The sequence below is a fragment of the Protopterus annectens genome, chromosome 9.part0, assembly GCF_019279795.1.
Source record: "Protopterus annectens isolate FY-2018-M chromosome 9.part0, PAN1.0, whole genome shotgun sequence".
In the NCBI taxonomy this organism is placed as follows: domain Eukaryota; kingdom Metazoa; phylum Chordata; order Ceratodontiformes; family Protopteridae; genus Protopterus; species Protopterus annectens.
In genome coordinates, this window is record NC_056743.1 from 1630906578 (window position 1) to 1630922542 (window position 15965).

Sequence of the window (15965 nt, forward strand, 5' to 3'; positions counted from 1 at the left end):
GACAGCTGAACCACTTATGGAGCAGTGGAAGTACTGCCACTATGGGAGAATGGTCAGACATGGCTATGTTGGCTAACACCAGATTATGTGGCTGACATACGCCTATGAGACTGCCGTTCCCCCTTCCAGCAGATATTACATGACAGACACTGTCTGTTCCAATGTGTCATTCATATGATCTAATGAATCAGTTACAACTGCAACATTTACAACCCTAAACATTTGTCTGGAGTACCTTTGGGAATGTACATGTGCCTCCATGATGACCCTAAACATACATTGAGTGGCATGGGAAGAGACACCTGGATCAGGTGTGGGATGGACAGCAGGCATCCTCTAAGCACCCCTAGCAACCCTCATACATGGCACCTTGCCTACACTTTAGCTACAGCCAATGTCAATGGGCACAGAAGCCACAGTAACCATATTTCCGTGATCAATTGTCTCACCCTCCACCTCTTCAATATCTGTTGGCTCACAGGAATGGGTAGACATAGACCTACTGGCTGTGCCCAATGGAATTACAGGGGATGGCTGTATGTCAAGCTTAGTGTCAGATTAAACCTCTGCACCCCCTGACTGTGCCTCTGTTTGGCCACCATCATCATCAGAGTCTGCTGATGCTCTGACATCAGGTGGTAGAAGCCCCACACTTCAACTGTCAGGATCACCTGTGATAATAAGCAACAAATGAAGGTACAATTAATACCTACACCACTATACTCCAATAAATGCTAACAAAATAACAGTGGTGCCACTATTAGACAGTACAGCAATACACGCAATAGTCCTAACAGCAACATCACACACTAAAATATTACTTTCAATTGCTCAGCAGTACTGAAATAAAAATGTTTAGCTTACAATGTGCAGACGATGACATTCTCCTTATGCCAGAGGGTTCTGGAAGAAATTAAGCAAAAGGTAAAGACATCATCATCACAATTAACAGTAACAAAGGAGATAAAACCTTTTCCCCTTTATATGTCCATTAACTATGCTTTCAACAAGAACTTGGATGACAAATCCAACCTAAGGCCGTGTATCAATCAGAAAATGTGTTAACTGCAGCAATCTTCAATTTCCACCCCTCACCATAACTGTCTTGTGAAATAGAACTAATGTATTGATGTAAATTCTTGTACTAAAAACAGTATTTAACAATAGAGGTACAAAAGCCTACCTTGAACCTCCTCCTCGGACATGCTTGCTATCCCTGAAACAGCAGCATCGATATCAAGGACATGCTGGTCTGCACTTCCATGGGAGCTGTCTGGATCCTTGACAGTGCACAGGAACTCTCATTTGATGTTAGTGGTGGCTGTCCCACAGGACCCTGCAACCCATCTGATCACGGGCCAGTGCAGTCACTCTCCTCCATGCAGATGAGATCATGTCTGTGGCCCTATGGCACACTGATTGTATGTCCTGTTGTGGCCACCTACTGCGTTAGTATTGTAAAGAATCTGCTGCCATATTTGCCTTCTGCCTGCCATATCTCCACATCCCCTTTCAATCAGGAAGGCACCATGTCACCTAAAAGCATCCACAATGACCTGGTTTTCATGGTCAGGAAAGAGTGGTTTTCCTGGACAGAGACACCTGGGAGGCATAGTCCTAGATGTCCTAAAAGAAAACAAAACGATAGTACACATAACTATCACATAACTGCAAAATAACTGCTCTCAGATAAAACAGAAAAGTCAGCGTTTATTATAACCCACTGGAGAAACATAAAACAGTCTAGAAATTTGAAATTTGAACAACAGGCTGGATGCAAAAAAAGGAGAGTAACAATAGCAACGTATTCTTGTTTGTGCCATAACAGAAATGTAGCTTTACTGCCCACCCCCAAAAGAATAGGCAAATGAAAGTACATTTATTTATTTATTTGACATTTGTTTACCGGGGTGGTCTGACTGGGTCTACAGAACACATTTTCAGCAGAGGCCCGGGGAGAAAAGCTCTGACACAGATATCCTTCAGAAGGGTCTCACAGAAACGGATAACTGGTGCCAGAGCCACGGCCTAAAGTTAAATGCCAAAAAATGCATAGTCATACCCTTCGGGAAAAACAAGGTTACCCCTAGCTACCAAATAGGTGGCAATCCACTGAGCACAGAAGAAGTTATCAGGGACCTGGGGACCCAGGTTGATAGTAGTCTGTCATTCGACACCCATGTAGCTAAAGTAGTCAGGAAGACCTTCTACATTGCCCACCTTATCATGAAGGGATTCTCATCTAGATCAAGGGAGGTCATAGTCTCCCTTTACTCATCACTCATCAGACCAATGATTGAGTACAATGCCCCATTCGGAATGTATCTGACCCGACACTTGCAGCAGCTGGAGAGGCCACAAAAGTTCCTCACCAAAAGGATAAAGGGTCTCAAAAATCTGTCCTATGCTGCCCGACTGAAAGAACTCCAGCTCTATTCAGTCGCCACTTGCTCAGAGGTGACCTTTGCCTAACATACAAGGCCATGTCAAACCCAGATTTGATGAATATGCTTCACCTCAAAAATCTAGATCCATCAGAGCCACAAGGGCGGAGACTTAAACCTCGACACGGCTATTAATAGGACATGCTGGAGGGATAGATTCATCACCCAAAGACTCCCTATGCTGTGGAACAAAATCCCGGTACATGTGAGGCAGAGCACCTCGCTGGCCTTGTTCAAGAGAAATCTTGACCAATGGATGGGAGATCGCAGATATACCCCAGGGATTACCTCAGTGTCACTGCTCGACAGAGGCACAGCAAAATAATGGGTATAGTTCCCCATACTAAAGGGGTGGCGTAAGCCACAAAACGATGGGCTAGGCTTATAAATGCCCTCGGGCAGATAGCCTAGTATGAACCTATGAACCTATGAACCTATACAGTACAATACAAAGACAGTATAATCCAATACAATAAAAATTACATTAGAAATACTATACAAAAATACGTTGAAAGAACAAACTGCTACAAGATGTTGCACTATATTACTATACATCTAGACAATTCTATACAGTTAAAACATTACAGCCAATAATAGTCACTCTCACCATACATGATGTAGATAGTGTCCAAAAAATATTACAAAGGTAGTGCAATGTGTGGCATTGACTGTTATAGTACATGCAAAACAGAATGTTAGTTTCAATTAGGAAAATAGTAGCTAGAGAAAGTCAGTGATGCAGATAGATAGTGAGAGAGAGTTAAGAAGAATAGAAGCAATAAAGCCTGAGCAGTAACTTAAGGATATAATATAGAAGCAGAGAAGGAGTTAGAAGAGCTTTAGGATCTTGTAGTCTGTGAGGGACTGAAATGTGACAGAAGAGGAAGACCTGAGCATTAGGCAGGCTTTATGCAGGAGTATAGCCATGTATTTCTGAGATGATTTTTAAACAGGCTTTGAAATGAGTTAGGCCAGGCATAGACCAGGTAGCTAGAGGTAGTGAATTCCAAAGTATAGAGACAGATTATGAATACAGAGAGTGACCAGGTTTTCTTGTGGGTTTTGAGATAGCTAAGAGATTTTGTCTTCTGATAGTAGGGATCGATTTGGTGTGTAAGGTGTGACTAGATTGGCTAGTGCAGGGCAGGCAGTAGGCTTGAAAATAAGGTTGTGCAAGGTGGATAGCTGAATAAAGGCAAGTTGGTTGGGGCGTTCAAGCCAGTTTAATTCTAGGAGTGGTTTACAGTGGTGTGTGATATTTAGAGTTTGTGGCAAACTTTGCAAATTTGTTGTAGCCCTGTTCCAAAATGCTTAGAGTAGACTTTTGTAAGTTAGTTAAGATAGGGGCATCATAAAGAAGAGAAGGAAGTAAAAATGTTTTTGCAAGGATTTGTTTCTATACAATAATCACAGTTTTTGATGAGTTTTCTTTATATTTTGCTGTATATGGGGGTCAAATGAAAGTTTATTGTCAATGATAACACCTAGAAGTTTGGTTCACTGCACTATGTCTATGACAGTGTTGTCAGATGCAATGATGTTGAAATGATCAGTTACAGTGGAGGTGTTTTGGGATGACAGAGTACTAGTTTTGTCTTCTTTGTATTAAGAAAGAGTTGGACATTTCTTAGCCAAGATATGACTGCAGTAAAGGACTGCTGAGTTTTTGAAAGTAGTTCTGGTAGTGATTGAGCAGTGCAGATTATGGTGGAATCATCAGCGTACTGAATGAGGGTCCCAGGGTGAGAGGCAGCGTGAAGGTTGTTTGTGAAAATGTTGAAGAGTAGGGGTCCTAGGATGGAGCCTTGGGGGACATCAGTAGGGTTGTGGAGAAAGGGTGAGAGTTTGTTGGACTATTTCACTGCTTGTTTATGATCCTTCAGGTAGCTCTGAAACCATTTTACTGTATTATGTGAGAAGCCTAAGTTAGACAGTGTGTTCAAAAGTAAGGGGTGAGACACTGTGTCAAATATCTTGGAGAGATCAAGGAATACTGAGGCCGTATAGCATCCTGCATCACTAGCCTTGTTCATGGTATCTGTAAAAGATACTATGGCTGTAGCTGTGCTGTGGCTAGGTCAGAAGCCATGTTGGGTTTTGGTTAAAAGATTGTTTTGCAATAGATATTGCATTACCTGCTGATGGATACTCTTGAGAATTTTGGATATGGGTGACAAGATGGATATAGGACAGAAATTGGATGGATCAAAAGAGTTGCCTCTTTTGTGGATGGGGGTGATGTGAGATTGTTTGCATATGGTAGGTACTTCTGATTCAGATAAAGACCTATTTATAAGGATACTGATTGGGTAGGCGGCTAAGTTAGCAGCCAGTTTGAGGTAGTATTGGGGGAGATTGTCAGCTGAGGTAGAGCAGGGTTTTAGTTTTTGTAGCAGTTTCTTAATGTTGTCAGTGAGTATAGGCTGAAATGAGAATAGGGTATGTATGACATTTTGTTGAGTAGGTGGGGTTAGTAATGACAGGGTTAGAAGTAGCTGATGGCCTGGGGTTGGTGTCTGAATAGGTTGAAGGGTGGGGGGTCCAGCATTAGGGGTGTTAGTAGGTCCGAAATTGATTTTATTAAGTGCTTGTTAAAGTTTTCAATTATTTGTGATGGAGGGGTATCAGGTGATAGGGTGTGCTCTCCATTTCTTCCAGGGTTAAGTAGAGGAGATATGGAGTGCCAAAATTTACTGGGGATGATTTTATGCTGGAGATGAAGCTGGGAATAATATGACTTCTTGTCTCTGTTGATTAGTTTTGTCACTTTTTACATTTTACTGACAAGCCATCTTTGAAATTTTAAAAGAGCTATCAAATGAACTGTCCCTGACACATGTCTACAGAGTTATCCCAGAATATTCCATGGTATGGTACTGCCAATTATTTATACCTGTGAAATGCCCTGACAAACATGCCCATGCCATCAGTACACTTCTAAGTAAAGCATACAGAAAAAAGTGTGGTAGCCGTAAATCTTTTAAACAAAATTTTCTCAATTACCTTTCAGCATATGCAGTATATAGCTGACAAAATGCAAGTATATCATAATCCCTTGTGCAGATATACCCCAAAGTAAAAGCCTTTAGTATGCATAATGGACTAATGGCTCACCCAGGAATCAGATAGAACACTGGCAGACAGGACTCAGACAGCCAATAAGGGAAACCATATACATTTAATTAATTATGTTGGGCACCACATGAACACGCTAAGCAGTTTTGCATAGCTGTTAACACAAAGACCTTAAGAATGATTATGAAATTAGGAAATATCCTTTAAATAGTCCTGTAGCAGCAGGTGAAAGTACAGGGCTGGAGTTCAGATGTTCCTGGGTTCTAGTACAGGATGAGCAACCTATTCTTACTGTTGTGACAGTGCAGTTTATAGCAATGAACTGAAAAATAAACAAGTATAATTTCAACATTCTTGTGGCAAAAGGAGTAAGTGTAGGACTGCCATACATATGGTCCTTGGTTCTTTTACAGGATATTCCATGCACTTTTACTGGACTTGCATGATTTTCACAATTACATGAGACGCATACACAACTGGATCTATATCCAAGTAATCTTGTCAGGTTACACATATACATGTGTAACAGCTCAAATATGTATGATTCCTGACTATATCTGAGCAGTACATCTTCTGTGGCAAAGATGGAAAATCAATGTTGTGGAAGAAAATAGTTTGCCCTTATACCTAGGTTTGAATCCCACAGTGTACAAAGGCAAAAACAAATGCAGCAGGTCATTACATTTATGCCCTCAGTGCATGTCTACAGACGTAACCCACTTAACAGTTACCTTCAAAGTTCCAGTTTATATTTCCAGACAACATCAGTAGATGCCACTCAAACAAAGAGAGTGTCAGATTAACCTTCCAGTTTCAATTGTTTAATTCCTCCCTGCTTGGCATTGCTGCCTCCACTTAACATCATGCATATGCAGTCGGCATCATTTCTCAGGTTTGTGGACTACCAGTAAACATGATAACAGAAATTGGTGGGAATGTATAAGTTTCCATTGCTCTAGTCTGGCTGGCAGACATGGCTGGCATTAGAGGGGAAGGTGCCCAGTTTAGGTTCATAGGTTCATAGGTTCATAGGTTCATACTAGGCTATCTGCCCGAGGGCATTTACAAGCCTAGCCCATAGTTTTGTGGCTTACGCCACCCCTTTAGTATGGGGAACTATACCCATTATTTTGCTGTGCCTCTGTTGAGCAGTGACACTGAGGTAATCCCTGGGGTATATCTGCGATCTCCCATCCATTGGTCAAGATTTCTCTTGAACAAGGCCAGCGAGGTGCTCTGCCTCACATATACCGGGATTTTATTCCACAGCATAGGGAGTCTTTGGGTGATGAATCTATCCCTCCAGCACGTCCTATTAATAGCCGTGTTGAGGTTTAAGTCTCCCGCCCTTGTGGCTCTGACGGATCTAGATTTTTTGAGGTGAAGCATATTCATCAAATCTGGGTTTGACATGGCCTTGTATGTTAGGCAAAGGTCACCTCTGAGCAAGCGGTAAGCGACTGAATAGAGCTGGAGTTCTTTCAGTCGGGCAGCATAGGACAGATGTTTGAGACCCTTTATCCTTTTGGTGAGGAACTTTTGTGGCCTCTCCAGCTGCTGCAAGTGTCGGGTCAGATACATTCCGAATGGGGCATTGTACTCAATCATTGGTCTGATGAGTGATGAGTATAGGGCACAGAGGTGAGGTATCCAAGAGTCCAGGATATTATTGAACTCCTGGTAAAGCACCACAGCCAAAGGCTTCTGCAGGGAAAATTATTGCAGCTCCCAGTACAAGTCTGAGGCATAGAATAGTTTGGCCCAATCTGGATCCAGTGCCACTGGTATCCCATGCAATGAAGAGCAGTGTAGGCATCATTTTAATAACTTGCAGAGATGAAAAGGGGCTACTCTCAACCATTGACTGCAGAAGTTTGAAACTGCAGATGTCCCACATCTATGTATGTATATCAATAAGGGAGTGCTTGTAAGACTAAGAAAGCTAAATACAGGCAAGACTGGTATGCATAATGCTCTTCTGTTATTTTCTGCTCTTTCTCCAGCTGACAACGAGTGTGAGTTCAATAGGCTGGCTCATGCTGCTCAACTGAAGAAGCTGAGGGAAGCAAGGGGTATGTATGCAACAGAAGGAAGAAGTGTGATTGTAGCTTAAAATGTTAAAGATAGTTTTTAGGGTCGTTTATATTGTTGTAACAAATTGAACAAGCATATCCCAACTGCAAAAGCAAGCAAGTATGCATTAAGTCTGTAGCACAAACCAATTGTAGGAATCAAAAATTAGACTGTAGTCAAGAGGTTGTGGGGTTCAAATATCACAATTCAGAAGTATAGCACACTATTATTTCTTTAATAATATTTACATTACATTAAAAACTCTATACCAGTGGTACAAATGCCCTGCTGTAAATTGTAATCTGTATACGTGAAACACAGAAGTACAATATATGCACATTTTAAGGAATACTTTCAGCAATCTGTATTATAGTGTGTATCTGTTAGGACACATACTTAAATGTAATACTTTAGATAAAAGAGTTGTATAATTGTGTTAATGCACTGTATGTCACATATGATGGTACTAATGGTATCTCTTTTTTTCTCTCTCCTCAACCCTTATCTCTTTTTCATTTTCTATTATGTTGTCAAAATGTCTCCATGTCAGCCATGTGTGCTACATTACTAAATTTTACACAGCACAGTGGGATAGGGCAGCCCCATTGGTTCACACTTTCCCTGCTCCACCAGCTCGAGCACCAATGCTCAGCATGTCTGGGAGCCAACCTGAGAGCACCGCCTCTGCTGCTCCTGCCCCACCTGCACACTCTCACATACTGTCTCTTGTCTTGTTTGTTTACATTTGTTGCCTCATCTACCCACTTACATTACCTAGGCTTAGCTAAATCCCTTAACCTGCAGTCCTCTCTTACTAAATAAAAAAAAAATGGGCACCTGTCCCACAAAAAAAAGTCTCATACATAGCTCTCCATTTTACTCAAGTATCTACGTGACTCACTTGATTCGGTCCAATTGACTCTAAAACTTGACTATGTTGTTGTCTCACTTCTCTGTCTGGAAGTGACAGTCCAAATTCAGCTAATATACTGCAGACCAGTTTTTACTGTTGACAACATGGACAGCTATGTTCTTTCCTACCGTCCTCCTGCACATTACTGTATTGCTTTCCCTTTGTTCTTCCACCTGCTTGCTCCCCATTTCACCACTTTCCTGTCTACCCCATTTAAAAAAAAATATCTGCTCAAAAATAGAATCACACACAACACACATAAGTGGGAGAAAAAGTAATGGATCCCTTCACTTTTTGGCTTCTATGTTTGCATGGAGTTTGGCATCTTGCAACAATGCCAAGAGGTGGCAAGTGGCAGTACAATGCTGTGGTTATCTCCACTTAAACCGGCTGTGCTATGCTACTGCTTGTTTTGCTATGGTGAACTAAATATTATGTATTACTGCTGTTTACTATCCATTTTCTGTATATGACATGAAATTAATGTGGAAAAATTACAAACTGAAAGGCCCTGTCTAGCAATATGTCAAATATTTACAATGCAGCCACGTGTTGCCTTCCTCCAAGCATTGTAAACCTGGTGTCTCACTACTTTTTCCACACATATATCAACTGCACTACATAAAGCAATATGCTGTGTGATATGCAATGCACATCAGTCTAGTAACATGCAGAACTAGACCTATTGACCCATAAGCCTGAACCACTTTATCTGCAAGGCTATGGAAGAATTCATCATGGACTTTATCTACAGGGATATAGGTGACCTTCCACACATTTGACCTGACCTATTTTGGTTCTCTCAAGGGTAGATATTGCTTATTAAACTTAGTGGACTTCTTTGATAATGACTCCAAACACCTGGATGAGGGATAGCAGGACATACCGCTTATGTGGATTCTTCCAAGTCCTTTAACACTATCCCTCATTCAGGTATCATAGAGAAATTCTCTCATTTGGGGGTTAACCCATACATTACTAGATGGATAGAGCCAACTGGCTGACTGAGAAAATGCACACTATCAAAGTTGTTTTGCACCTCCACTACTAGACCACTTACCAGTGGAGTACCACAAGGATCTGTGCTGGGTCCTCAACTGTTTGCAAACTATTTCTCTGAAGTCCATGTAAAGGTAGATGGCCTGTGGCTTACCAAGTTTGCAGATGACTCTGAACTGGGCGCACTCATATTGAGTCCCCCAACAATGTTAACATATTGCAGAAAGGGCTGACACAGACAAATGTTTGTTGCCAATCTCATGGACTGAACCTTAAAGGAAAGAACACCTTATTGTCCTCTTTGGCAGTGAAGTACCCCTGCTAGTTATGATATACAGAGTACTGCTGTAAGCTCAAACACAGTGTTGCAAGATGTGAGGACACATCTTGATAGCAATCTATACTTGAATTACCATGTGTCCATACTGATGAGGCACACATTCTTCACTGCACACCTCATAATTAAAGGCATCACATCTAAGACCAGGAAGATCATACCTCCTCTGTACTCGCCCATTATCAGACCACTAATTAGGTACAATGTTCCCTTCTGTCTGCACCTCACCAGACACCTGCAGCAACTGGAGAAATCACAGAGGTTTGTGACCAGGAGAATCCAGGGCCTACAAAACATGACATACATGGAAAGAATGAAAAATCTGTCACTGTACTCAGTATCACGTAGGCTGCCAAGAAGTGACCTATGCCTGGCAAACACAGCAGTCTCAGACCCTTCCCAACTGGAAATGCTGGACAACTGTAATCAAATTGGATAAGAATAATTTGTTCCATGGATCTCAATTTGGCCTGTGACATAAACAGAACATGATGGGGAGACAGATCTATCTCCCAGTGATTGCCACTCCTCTGTAATAGGCTCCCACTGCATGTGAAGCAGTGCTCCTCAGTGACAATGTTCAAGTGCAACCTTTACAACTGGACTGGTGATTGTACATTCACCCCTAAGGTGGCCCCTATGTCAGTCATGGACAGGAGCAGTCAGTGCTGGTCACAAAATTTGTCTAAGAATGACCATATGACTATGCTGAATAAGGGTACGTGTGTTTTTACATGACTAGGCTTGTAAATGCCCAAGGCCCAATAGCCTAGTAACCTCCTATGAACCTATGCAAGCCTCCCAGTATCTTCTCTCTAACATGCCCCACTGATGTCATCCACTATAAGTTGGCCTGCAACCTTGTAAAAGTCAGACTTGTGCCATGGTGCCTATATAAAGTATTGTGTTCTATATTCTGTGTACTTAGATATGAAGGAGTTATATTCTCAAAGTGGTTAATGTGAGTGCGTGTCTAGCCAGAAGAGCAGAAGTGTGTACCCTGCAGTTAGTGATATTAACATATGCCTACACATCCATTTCATGTAGGCCTCCCAAGATCTTCTCTCTAACAGGACCGGTTGATGTTATCCACTATAACATGGCCTGCAGCCTTCTAAAAGTTGGACTTGTGCTGTGGCGCTTGTATAAAGTACTGTGTTCTGTAGTCTATGTACTACCACATGGGTAGCAAACTGTCACACTGATAGAAACCACTTAGTCAAAATAGGGGAATCCAGTAGCTGCATAACGAGTAACAAGGATCAGTCTTGGGCGACTGTTGTTTGGGGATATTCTTCTCTCAGGTGCAGGCCAAAACCAGTGGGCTATGCCTGACCAAGTTTGCAGATCCCTGCAAGCTGGGTGCTGTCATCTATTCACCCACTGATGTGTAAATCCTCCAAGAGGGTCTCACCAAAACAAATGACTGGTGCCATGAACATGGCCTCAAACTGAATGCCAAAAAATGTGTCATCCTCTTCTTTGGGGAGAGTAATGTCCCCACAAATTATCACATTAATACCAAGGCCCTAAGCATACAATCAGTTGTGATGGACTTTGGTACCCAGGTTGAAAGCAAACTGCCTTTTGAACACCATATTTCCTCCATTGTACAGAAAGCTCTCTACATGGCCCACCTTACTAGGAAGTGTATTTCATCCTGGGACAAGGAGGTTATAACATTCCTGTTGTCTTCCCTTATAAGACCCATTTTTGAGTACAGTGTCCCTTTTGGCATGTGCATCACAAAGCACATGCAGCAGGTGGGGAGACCACAAAGGTTCCTCACCAGGAGAATCTAGGGCCTCAAACATCTACCATACACAGTTAGGCTAAAAGCCCTGTCCCTCTACTCAGTCTCATACAGACTTCAGGACTGCTGCATATCTGCAAGTCAAGCTCCACTCAAGCAACCCACATGCGCTGCCTCAACCTAGTCTGTGACATCAATAGGGCTTGTTGGTGGGACTGATGTGTGTCCCACAGACTCCCCCCTGTGGAATAGACTCCCTCTCCATGTTAAGCAGAGTACCTCATTAACCCTTTTTACGTACAAACTGGATGGGGAACAGAAAATGTACCCCTGGGATTCCACCTGTGTCCCTGCTGGACAGGAGCATTGGGTGATGACTTGTCAGAACATGGGCTAAAATTCTTGGATAGGCTTGTAAGGGCCTCAGGGCCAATAGCCTAGCAACTTCCTATGATTCGTATGATCCTATGATCATCAGCTTAAGTAGAAGGTGGATCTGCAAAAGGATCAAATGGTAAGATTATTCCGCATGACCTCAAAAGAAAGGCAATCTAATATGAAATTAAGAATTTGATAGATATGTTTTTAAGATGGGGTTAATCAGAGATGCTTTTAAATTACATAAAATCACAGGTTTCGCTATATAAACATGATAGGATTAAGCACATTTTATTGTATGGAACATTCACAAATTATACATGCAAAAACAAATATTGTGATAGTATAAATCATAATTTAAGTAAAAAAATCTATAAAGGTTTTATAAAAGCAATGGTATTTCCATTTTCCTCATGTTCCTTGTAGCCATGCAAGTTTTTTGAAAGATCTGGGATGCAGTGGTGTGGACTAATCCTGTATTACTGGACAAAATAGGAGAATATATACAGTTTGTTTTCTAGAGGGGTATAAACATCAAAAACATCATGGAAAATGGTAGCTTTGACAATGGCAAAATGAATAAAATGAATAAGATGGTTAAATGTGGTACTTGTGCTCAGTGTTGGAACATCTATCAAGGGGATGAGTTGTATATTTTGGGTCACCGTCAAAGTGTTTTTTGCAAGGGGAAATTTAATTGCAACACAAAAGGATTTGTAGACATTGTCATTTGGATTTTCTGCCAACTGTTTTATTTGAGTAAAACTGAACGTGAGTTCAGGAGTATTTACCAATATATGTAAAGTATTAGGACTAAAGACAACAGGAAGACCTTATAGAGGCATTCCTTTTTATGTGAAAATTATCAAGAATTTCAGTTTTGTAAATGAAAAGGTATTTCAACCCAAAAGGGTGGAGATTGGAAGTCACTGCTTGATGCAAGTGTACTGTTCTGGCAACTTAATGGCATGAAGAGTCTACAATTGAATGAGTCTGTATATAAACAAAGTATTTTGAAATTAAAATCAAAGAAAATATAGGAATATATTCCATATATGTGTCTATACATTGTTTTAAATTTTTGTAATACATAACCCTGGGGATTCAATAAACTCCGTGTAGGCTTTGCGCTAAGCATACCTGGGGTTTACATATCTGTGCAGTGAGTAGCAGTACTAATTATATATTCATGCCACATGTCACACTTACACAAATATAAGTGTGGTTTTATGGCCAGCAACAATGTTGGCAGCCAGGAAACTGTGTGAAGGAGCACGAACAGCAGCAGACACGTAAGCTCATTTACCTACAGGCAAACTAGTTCTGTGGGATTGCGCAGACAGCTACAATGACTACCAGGGTTTAATGTAAGGCAACAAATACAGTTCTAACACTTTATAGGATAGTGTAGTTAGTGCAGAGTGGTGTGCAAACCTGTTTTAGGCATATACCTCATAACCTCTTAGAGTAAGAAATCTCAACAAAGCCATAAAGAGAAGGTGGACAAAGGACCAAAAATAGGGACATTTTTTTAAAATATTGCTCTCACAAAATTATAAAGCAGATCGAATAACAAATTTTGCATTAGCATGAATTATCTGATGAGTATGAAGACTGAAACTCAAATGTCTGCCATTATTTCCTAACTTCATTCTTTAATGATTTGCCACTAATTGGCCAGAAAAAACACAATTTTATGAAAACCATACCAAAAATATAAGCAAAAATATAGACATTCTACAAAATATGTACAGCTGAGAGTTATGAGAAGGCATACTGAATAAAATGTTTGTCATTGATCAGCAAGGTTGGATAAAATGCATTATAAATACTTATTCAGGGGAAGTGTGTGTATTGAAAAGAACCACACACATGACTTGTAGGAATAAACACAGGGAAGAGGACAGGTACAACATGGTAATGTACAGCAGCTAAGGGCATGTCAATGTACGTACACCACAAAGACATGACAGTTAAAGACTGAACACTACTGACGTATCTACATGATAGAGTATTTAATGATGTGTTCACCTCCTCTGTGGATATAGTCATGTCATCACACATTTATTCTATATTATGTGACTGCCACACAAGGTGACATATCAATGGAGAGGATTCCTTGTGACATAAGCATCCTGACATGAACTATGGAGAGGATGTATATCAAGAACAATGTATACCATAGGGGCTAGGTGCATATTGTGAAGCTGTATAAAATGAGTTGCCTGAATATGAATGTAATGTCTGCATATGCCTCAACTAAAAGGTGACAGGATCATGGACAACAGTAAACAGAAACACACACAATCATGGACAATATCAGCATGTTAACACCACTAATCCATGTCGGTGACTTAACATATGTGATTGTGAGTGACTATACATGGATCTGCCAGAACACACTTGTACAACTGTGATGTTTTGTTAGCAATCTATGAGAGGAATCAAGCAAACCTCCCTTAAAAAGTAAACACCTTTTGGAGGTGTATGGAGGAACTCTGTTACACCTTTATTTGAAACTATGAGTAATCCTGGCTAGTTGCCAGGTGTGCATGTCATATATATGCCACAATCCACAACATCATGAATGTCACCCATTCTATCAATGTTGTCAATCTATATATTTACTGTATGCTCACAGGAACACATATTGCATTTGCCTATTCTATAACACCTAGAAGGGGGGTTTGCATCATCAACTCCTAATAGATAAACATAGATAAATTTACTAAGCTGGGCATAAATCCCTACGTCACTTAATGAGTTGCCAACTGCCTTACTGACAGAACCCAGACTGTAAAAATAGCCGACTCCAAATCCAGCTCCAGACAAGTGACAAGTGAAGTAACTCAGGGTTCAGACCTGGGCCCGCTCTTGTTTGTCATCTACTTCTCTGAAGTACAGGTCAACACTAAGGGACTCTGGCTAACAAAGTTCACAGATGACTGCAAACTGGGAGCCATTATTGAATACCCGAAATGATGTGAATATTCTACAAAAGAGCCTTACAGAAATGGATGCTTGGTGCCAGAGCCATGGGCTCAAGCTTAATGCCAAGAAGTGTATAGTTATCCCCTTTGGGAAAAAAACATGTACCCATGAATTACCACATAGGTGGCAGTACACTAAACACCAAAAGTGTGATGAGACACTTAGGGACACATGTGGACAGTGGTTTCACCTTTGATAACCACATTGCCACAACAGTCAGGAAATCCTTCTATGTGGCACACCTCATCACTAAGTGCTTTTCATCTAGAAAAAAGGAGGTCATTGTACCTCTGTACTCATCTCTCATTAGACCCATTATAGAGTACAATACCCCATTTGTTATGCACCTCACAAGACATCTGCAACAGCTGGAAAGGCCACAGAAATACCTCACTAAAAGAATCACAGGCCTAAAGCAGATGCCCTATGCTGACCATCTAAAAAACTCCAGCTATACTCTGTGACATATCGTCTACTCTGAAGTGATCTCTGCTTAACATACAAGGCCATGTCAAACCTACAGCATTGGTGGTATAGTGGTGAGCATAGCTGCCTTCCAAGCAGTTAACCCGGGTTCGATTCCTGGCCAATGCAAAAAATCTGTACATTTACCTGATATGAGGGTGGCCTAATGGTTAAGGTGTTTGCCTTACAAACACAAAGTACGGGGTTTGAGTCTCACAAGGGATAACTGACTAGGCTTAAAATGGCTCGCAAGGGCAGTTAGCTTAGTTCTAACCTATGAACCTAAAAACCCTGAGCTGGTGGACATGCTCCACTTAAAGAAATCCCAATCCCTCTGAGCCACATGCTTCAGACATCTAAACCTTGTCATCACAATGAACAAAACATGCTGGAGGGATAGGTTTCTGACCCAGAGACTCCCCATATTCTGGAATAGACTGCCCATACATGTCAAGCAGAGCACCTCCTTGGCCCTCTTCAAAAGGAACCTTGACGATTGGATTGGAGATAGAAAATTTACCCTGTGGATCACGTCAG

The 15965-nt window shown here is 41.2% G+C and overlaps 1 non-coding gene across 1 annotated transcript; it reads left to right on the top strand.

The window, feature by feature from the left end:
* The first annotated feature begins 15485 nt into the window (after nt 1-15485).
* On the top strand, nt 15486-15557 carry TRNAG-UCC. Its single transcript has one exon. It is a non-coding gene; the product is annotated as a tRNA-Gly (tRNA).
* The last annotated feature ends 408 nt before the right edge of the window (nt 15558-15965 follow it).